This window comes from Populus trichocarpa, chromosome 7, assembly GCF_000002775.5.
Source record: "Populus trichocarpa isolate Nisqually-1 chromosome 7, P.trichocarpa_v4.1, whole genome shotgun sequence".
Classification (NCBI taxonomy): Eukaryota; Viridiplantae; Streptophyta; class Magnoliopsida; order Malpighiales; family Salicaceae; genus Populus; species Populus trichocarpa.
Genome location: NC_037291.2, coordinates 13764900 through 13771846, shown reverse-complemented (window position 1 = coordinate 13771846; position 6947 = coordinate 13764900). Strand labels below are relative to the sequence as shown.

The 6947-nt window shown below is 33.5% G+C and overlaps 1 long non-coding RNA gene across 1 annotated transcript; it reads right to left on the bottom strand.

Annotated features, from left to right (window-relative positions):
• Positions 1-5693: 5693 nt before the first annotated feature.
• Positions 5694-6441, bottom strand: LOC112328261 (uncharacterized). The gene is made up of 2 exons (XR_002983017.2): positions 6332-6441; positions 5694-6165 (listed from the first exon to the last, which is right to left on the bottom strand). It is a non-coding gene; the product is annotated as an uncharacterized LOC112328261 (long non-coding RNA).
• Between the last annotated feature and the right edge of the window lie 506 nt (positions 6442-6947).

The following is a 6947-nucleotide window of genomic DNA, read 5'->3' as shown; positions in this document are numbered from 1 at the left end:
TTGGGAATATTGATAGAAATAAAATAAAATGGAATGAGTGTGTTAGAATGCGAAATTTTATTTTTTAGAGCCATAAATATATACTGTCAATACCTTCAAGCCACAGTGCAAGTAGCAAAGAAAACAAAGAATGAATGAAGATACAAAAATAAAACAGCAATCTTATTAACGAAACACAACATCAACAAGCAAGTTTCCTGATATATATATATATATATATATATATATATATATATATATATATATATATATATATATATATGAGGATAAAAAGACTTACAGATATCAAATAACAATGGAAGATTGTAAAATAGTAACAGGGAGCATGTAAACCAGTAGACAAAGAGCCTAGAGACACATGAAACAAAGAAAGCTGGATGAATTCCCAATATTCCATGTAAATGACATGTAGTGTAAGAGCACAAGACCTCAAAAGGAATAAGCATAAGGAGCCCATATTAAATAGTAGTAAGAACGCAGCACACCGTTTTCGTGACGAGAAGAACCCAAAGGCTGATTATTGAGGAAGCTTTCCACGCTTAAAAACCTAATTAAGACATCATATGGCGCTTCTCACGTACGTACTCCAAACATTTTCCTCTGATGAACTGAAAGGGCTATATAGCCAGTTCCGTATTCGGCTCAACTCTAATGTTATAGCTGACTCCATTTTCTGCATCTGCCACCATTGTTAAGATGATAGAATCATTGACTGTAAGGCCCATCTCACGGACGTAGTCCAACCAATACTCTCCTCTGATGACGGGTTTCATGTAACGACCATGATTTCTTGTACAAAGCATAAATTCCCACACTCTTCCAGTCGGATCTCTTGCAGTAAAACGGATAGCGTTTTCTCCTTGCACCATTTGAAAAGGCCAGAGATTACCGGTTGGATAAGACAGACAAGACTTTATGCCTGTGGTGGTCAGTTTTTTATTCACAAGCTCAATCTCCATGGTAGGCTAAATGTCTTAGGAAGATTGGAGGAGAATACAGGATGCGGAGATCTCCCTCCTCTCTCTACCTTGATTATATAATCCCTATCTTTATTTTCTAATTAATTAACTAAGTGGAGGGCTTTTTCAGTACATTTGTGTACTTGCATTTGAAGGTAGTCTTTTTTTTAATTTCAGATTACTGGGATTCGGTAGGATAGATAGATGCACAAGTGCTGATAAAGCACTCTATTATTATAAAATAGAGCTTTTTTTTTTCAATCAATAGTTTTTATTAAATTATTTATAATTATTTATAATTGAATTATCACATTTTTATAATATAAATTGCAGATTTTACAGGTAAACTTTGATGAATTATCTCGAAATTCAATCTAATATATTATTATCTTATTTTTAAATTAATTTCTCTTGTTTTTTTTTTTTTTTTTTTTTTTTTTTTTTTTTTTTTTTGTGGATTGCCTTTTTTCTCAGCAAACACTGGAAAGCGAAAGGTGCGCTCTACGCTGCCCTTGCCTTGTTTATTTTTGTCTCTTCCTCTCTCTGTCTCTCTCTCTCTCTCTCTCTCTCTCTCCCCCCGTTTTCTACAAGGATTTGGAATTCTCCCGTTTCAAAGTAGGAGGAGCTGTTGTGTACTGACGACAGCGTTTCCTGTCTTGACCCGTCATTAAAACGTCGTCGTCTCTTCTGCCTCTCTTTTATTTCAAATGAATAGTCAGAGGACTTACCATATAAATCTCTTAATTTATGCGATTATTTTAATTGGTAAACTAAAGTTCTTGCTGTTAAGATGTGTTATGGTTGTTTCTAATTTTTACTTTTACTATAATTTCTTATTCCACATATTATAATGAATATCATCGAATCAGTTTTATATATATATATGAAGTTTTTCATCTTCTGTCTCTTGCTTTCTCTCTCTCAAGGTTCTCCCTTTTCTGAGGCATTCTCTCCTGCCTTTACCATGGGCTCTAGAAGAGTTGTCTTGTTAGGCTTTCTTGGCCACTCTGGGTCTATTTTCATCAATCTAGCTTTTCTTGCAAACAGAACTCCTTTCGACTCAGCTAGCCTTTTGGACTAGCATTTGTTACATTTGGGATCCATATGCGATCGAGTAGGCAACCCGTTGAGCTCCAGATGCATGATTATTCAGATTCGGCCTGATAGGATCCAATTGCTTGCACTGATTATGCATGCAGTCCATCAACTCACTTCTGGCTCGTATAGGAGACACGGACCGAGCCCGTGTATGGTTGATTTTCTGCCATTTTTCCTTCCCTTCCCCCTTGACGGTCTTTAAAGCTACCATGAATGGATCAATATCATCGTTCCACACATTCCGTCGTGGACGTGAAATTTTAATTTTCGCCATTTGGGACTCAGGGGATGTCGGAGTGGAGCCATGATATCAAACTTGCCATCGGTAGCGTATTGGTTACACGGTGGAGGCTTCAGTCTTGGCTTCACCTTACCATCACAAAATAATCCATTCCTTGTGTTGTCTTTGGTGCTTTTGTTGCTCTTCCATCGCATCTTCATATCTCATATTGTCTCCCGAATCAATATCATCGATGTTGAAACGCCGGCTAGTGGCCTCCAATTTGTAAAATGCTTCACTGATTTCGAGTTATAATATGAAAATAACAGTCTACCAATTAAAGGTTCGGGTTTACTAATATTTTTTAATTTTTAATATTAGTATTTCAAAATTATTAAAAAATATCAATTTAATATATTTCAAGACAAATGCTTTTTTAAAAAAATATTTAAAAAATAAGCTACCATTTCCAAATGGGTCTAAAATAAGTAAATTGTGAAAGAAATTAAAAAATGCGGAATCATCATTTTGAAGTCAAAACTTCAGTATGAAAATTTACATATCAGCCTTTCAATATGACATGTGTGAATTCACATATTCTCCTCGGTATTTTTGAGGTCTTGTGTTCTTATACTACATGTGCTTTAATATCACGAAACTTGCTTCTTGATGAAATTGCTGTTTTATTTTTGTATACCGAGTCCATTATCTTGGTGAACAGCCATGGAGCAATATCTTTATTAGGTAACTTAGCGAGTTTTGTTATCTAAATTAAGCATCTTATCATCCTTAATTAAAAGTTAATTAAATTAAAAAATATATAAAAAGAAAAAAGAGAAGGAGGTTTTAGTGTAGTCTGTACCCCATTGTCAAACCTTGTGTCTGTGATTATCTGAGACTTTTGTGACTAGCTAGCAAACAAAAGGGACCCCATTTTCATACCTCAATCCCTTAAACAAGTACTATCCAGGAACCTTTTGGCTCAAGAAATTACATGATATAAAATCAATGGCGCCATGATGTGCATTCTCTACTAAATAAATCAAGTGGGACGGACCTAAGTTCATGATGGGTTGGACTGAAAGCAATATCAAAAACCTGAAAGCTTTATTGGATTATATGACAATGGCCTGAACCGGCCTTTCCTTTTATTTGAACCAAGTAGGAAGGAAGGCCACATCAGAATCTGGCACCTCATGAGAAGATGCAAGCTTATTGCTCATATGCAGGCCACTAGCCCATCCTTTACAGTCAGTATCTCATATCTGGCATATATGTATATATTTGATTAGAGTCTTGCTGATCATGCTGGAAAGAATAAAATCAATTAATATATAACAGAAATTACTACCTGCAGCAAACTTTTGGCTGAAAACTTGAAAAAGAAGAAGAAGTTGTCTACGCTGTTTGGAATTCGACCCAGTAAACAACACAAGTCATTGGGTTATATGGTTAACAAGAATCAGTTTTTTCTTTTTAAAAAAATTAAAATAATAAAATTTATTTTTTCTAAAAAATTATTTATTTTGATATCTAATTAAAGAACAAGATTAAAATTAAAATTAGTTTAATTTGAAATCCAATCCATATCAAATATTAAATAATAAGTTTATTGGATCAACAGTTTAATTAATTATAATAAGCATACTATTTGAGCGATAAAAAATAATTAACCCCATTTTATGATAGCAAGCTTCTATATAAGTTCACTTTTTCTTAAGCTAAAAGAGACGGCCTAAACACTAAAACACTCACAAAACAATATATTGGCATCCCAAGACATCATCATAAAGATATCCCGGTTTATATAAGCAAGAGATTGCCTTGAAATGGCGAAGAAGTATAAAACGAATCTGCTGAAAATGAAACATAGTGGAGTTGAAGAGTGAGAATATAGGCCATAATTAAATTAACGGTCACCTTTTTTTCTTGGTTACAGAATTTCAAAGTTCTCTGTACACAGACCCATTAACCACCTGCTTCACTGTAGATTAACCAAGAAAAATTATTATATAGATTAACGATCAACTATTTCGCACTCCAATTATTTTAGTCTTCGTATAACCTTAACAATTATTCTATAGATTGACGTTAATCTTATTGAAAGATGAAGGGCACAACCACTATAGACGCACATATCAATATTTTCCAAAGTAACCCAGATTAAATATATATTCAGATTGTCAAAGAATATTAAAAAGAAAATTAAAAAAATGAATTAAATTAAATAGTGAAATTATTACTATATTTCATGTGCTAGAAAAATCATGTCCTATTTTTTACATTATTTCTCTAACTTTTTTAAACTCTCAATGTGACTATTTATTAAATAATAATCAAGAGCATTTTAGATTAACAAAATATATATATAATCAAGAGCATTTTTGACAATCTTATTAACGAAACACAACATCAACAAACAAGTTCCGTAATTATATATATATATATATATTAAAGATTTTTATTCGAAATTCAATAGCTGAAACTTACATGTAGATGAACTGAAAGGACTATATAGCCAGCTCCGTATTCGGCTCAACTCTAATGTTATAGCTTCCTCCATTTTCTGCATCTGCTACCATTGTTAAGATGATAGAATCATTGACTGTAAGTCCCTTCTCACGGACGTAGTCCAACCAGTCTCCTCTGATGACGGGTTTCTTGTAACGACCATGATTTCTTGTACAAAGCTTGAATTCCCACACTCTTCCAGTAGGATCTCTTGCATTAAAACGGATAGCGTTTTCTCCTTGCACCATTTGAAAAGCCCGGAGATTAGCGGTTGGATAAACCAGACAAGACTTTATATCTGTGGTGGTCAGTTTTTTATTCACAAGCTCAATCTCCATGGTAGGCTAAATCTATTAGGTAGGTTGGAGCAGAATACAAGGATGCGGAGCTCTCCCTCCACTGCCTTCTTTTATACAAGTTTACTGGAAGACGTCACAAGTTCTGATAAAGCACTCTATTGTTATAAAATATAGCTTCTTCTTTTTTTCAATCAATAGTTTTTATTAAATTTTTTTAATTATTTATAATTAAGTTATTATAATTTCATAATAATATAAAATTTATCTTTAAATTAATTTATGTGATTAATTTACGTGATTATCAAACTTGTAGAGGCTGTCCCACGTCACCCGCAGTGTATATTGGCGATTTTTTATTTTTGTTTTTCTTGATTTGGTTCACCCGCGGTGTATATTGGTGATTTTTTATTTTTGTTTTGCTTAATTTGATTCTTGGAAATGGCCACCATTGAGGGTTACTAAAAAAATCTGGATGTACTAGTTATTATTAAAAATTTAAATATTAATACTTTTAGCATACTCTATTTAAAATAAACTACTTTGCGATATGATAAGATTTGAAAATTTAAAATATTAATTAAATTTTTAAAAATTTTAATAAATTAATTATTAAATCTCAAAATATATTAAATCCCAAAATAAATATAAAAACACATTCTTATATTTTCACAGAAAATACAATATAAAAAAATCAAATACAATTCAAAAATTACAAAATAAACCCCTAAAATCTACAGGGATTGCAGGGATGGCCTTCTGATCCACCGGAACAGTGCTGGAAGGTTTCAGGGCGCGGGAACACTGGCGGCGGGGCGGTGACCTGCAAAGCACTCAAAAACACAACAAGCAGGTCTGTTTTAGTCCAGATCTGTTCTCGGATTTTTCCCTTTTTAGATCTGTGAACCTCTGTCTTCTTCTCGGCTTGCTGTTCTTTCTTCCTGCTGGTGACAGTTCTGGCGGTGGCCGTGGCAGTGGACGGATCTGCCAGTGCTTGAAGGTCTCGGCCGGGAGGAGAAGGAAGTGTTTCCTGGGCGCGGGGAACAGCTGCGGGTCTGTGGGCGCCGCCGTGTGTTGGCTGCTGCTGGAGGCCAACAGCAGGACATCATTAAGTGATAAAAAAAACATTACGAGTAACTTTGTTTTTTTTCTTTGTTACATTTTTATTTTAAAATTGATTGAAGAAATATTTATAAAAATGTAAGTCAGTAGGACATCATTAGTGGTTGATACCCTCCGAGCCTCACCTTCGACAAAAGAAGGCATAAATCCTTGACAGCTGGGAAACTCTTGCCGTGGCGCGCGTCAAACGCTTTGAGCTTACGCTTTAAGCTTTGCCGAACACTTTATGTTTTTTACACACACACACATGTACACATATGTATGTATATATATACATAATATAATCTCAATTATACATCATTGAAGTCACGTTGCAAACGTCATGGCTGCATTAATATTGTTTCCTTCAATTCATGTAAAAGCATCTCAGACTCCACTACCCAAATGCTTCGAAGAAGCAGAGCGACAATCACTCTCAAAAGAAATGTTTTTTAAGCTGCCAAGAAGTAAGAACTGAGGTTTCATTGTTTAATTATATAAGTATTTAAATACTCCTCAAGAATCTATGAATTGTTTAATTATATAAGTCTTTCAAATCGGTGGATATTTTATAGATACAAATATATTAATATTATATATTTTGTATTGTTATCGGAATATAAGATTAAAGTATCATATTCTATCAACAACTTGATTGTTTAATAATTTGATTTACAATATTCTATTCATTTAATATATTTTTTATTGACTTCTTTATTGGTTATTATCATTTGTCGTGAAAAATGAACATTACTTTCTTTT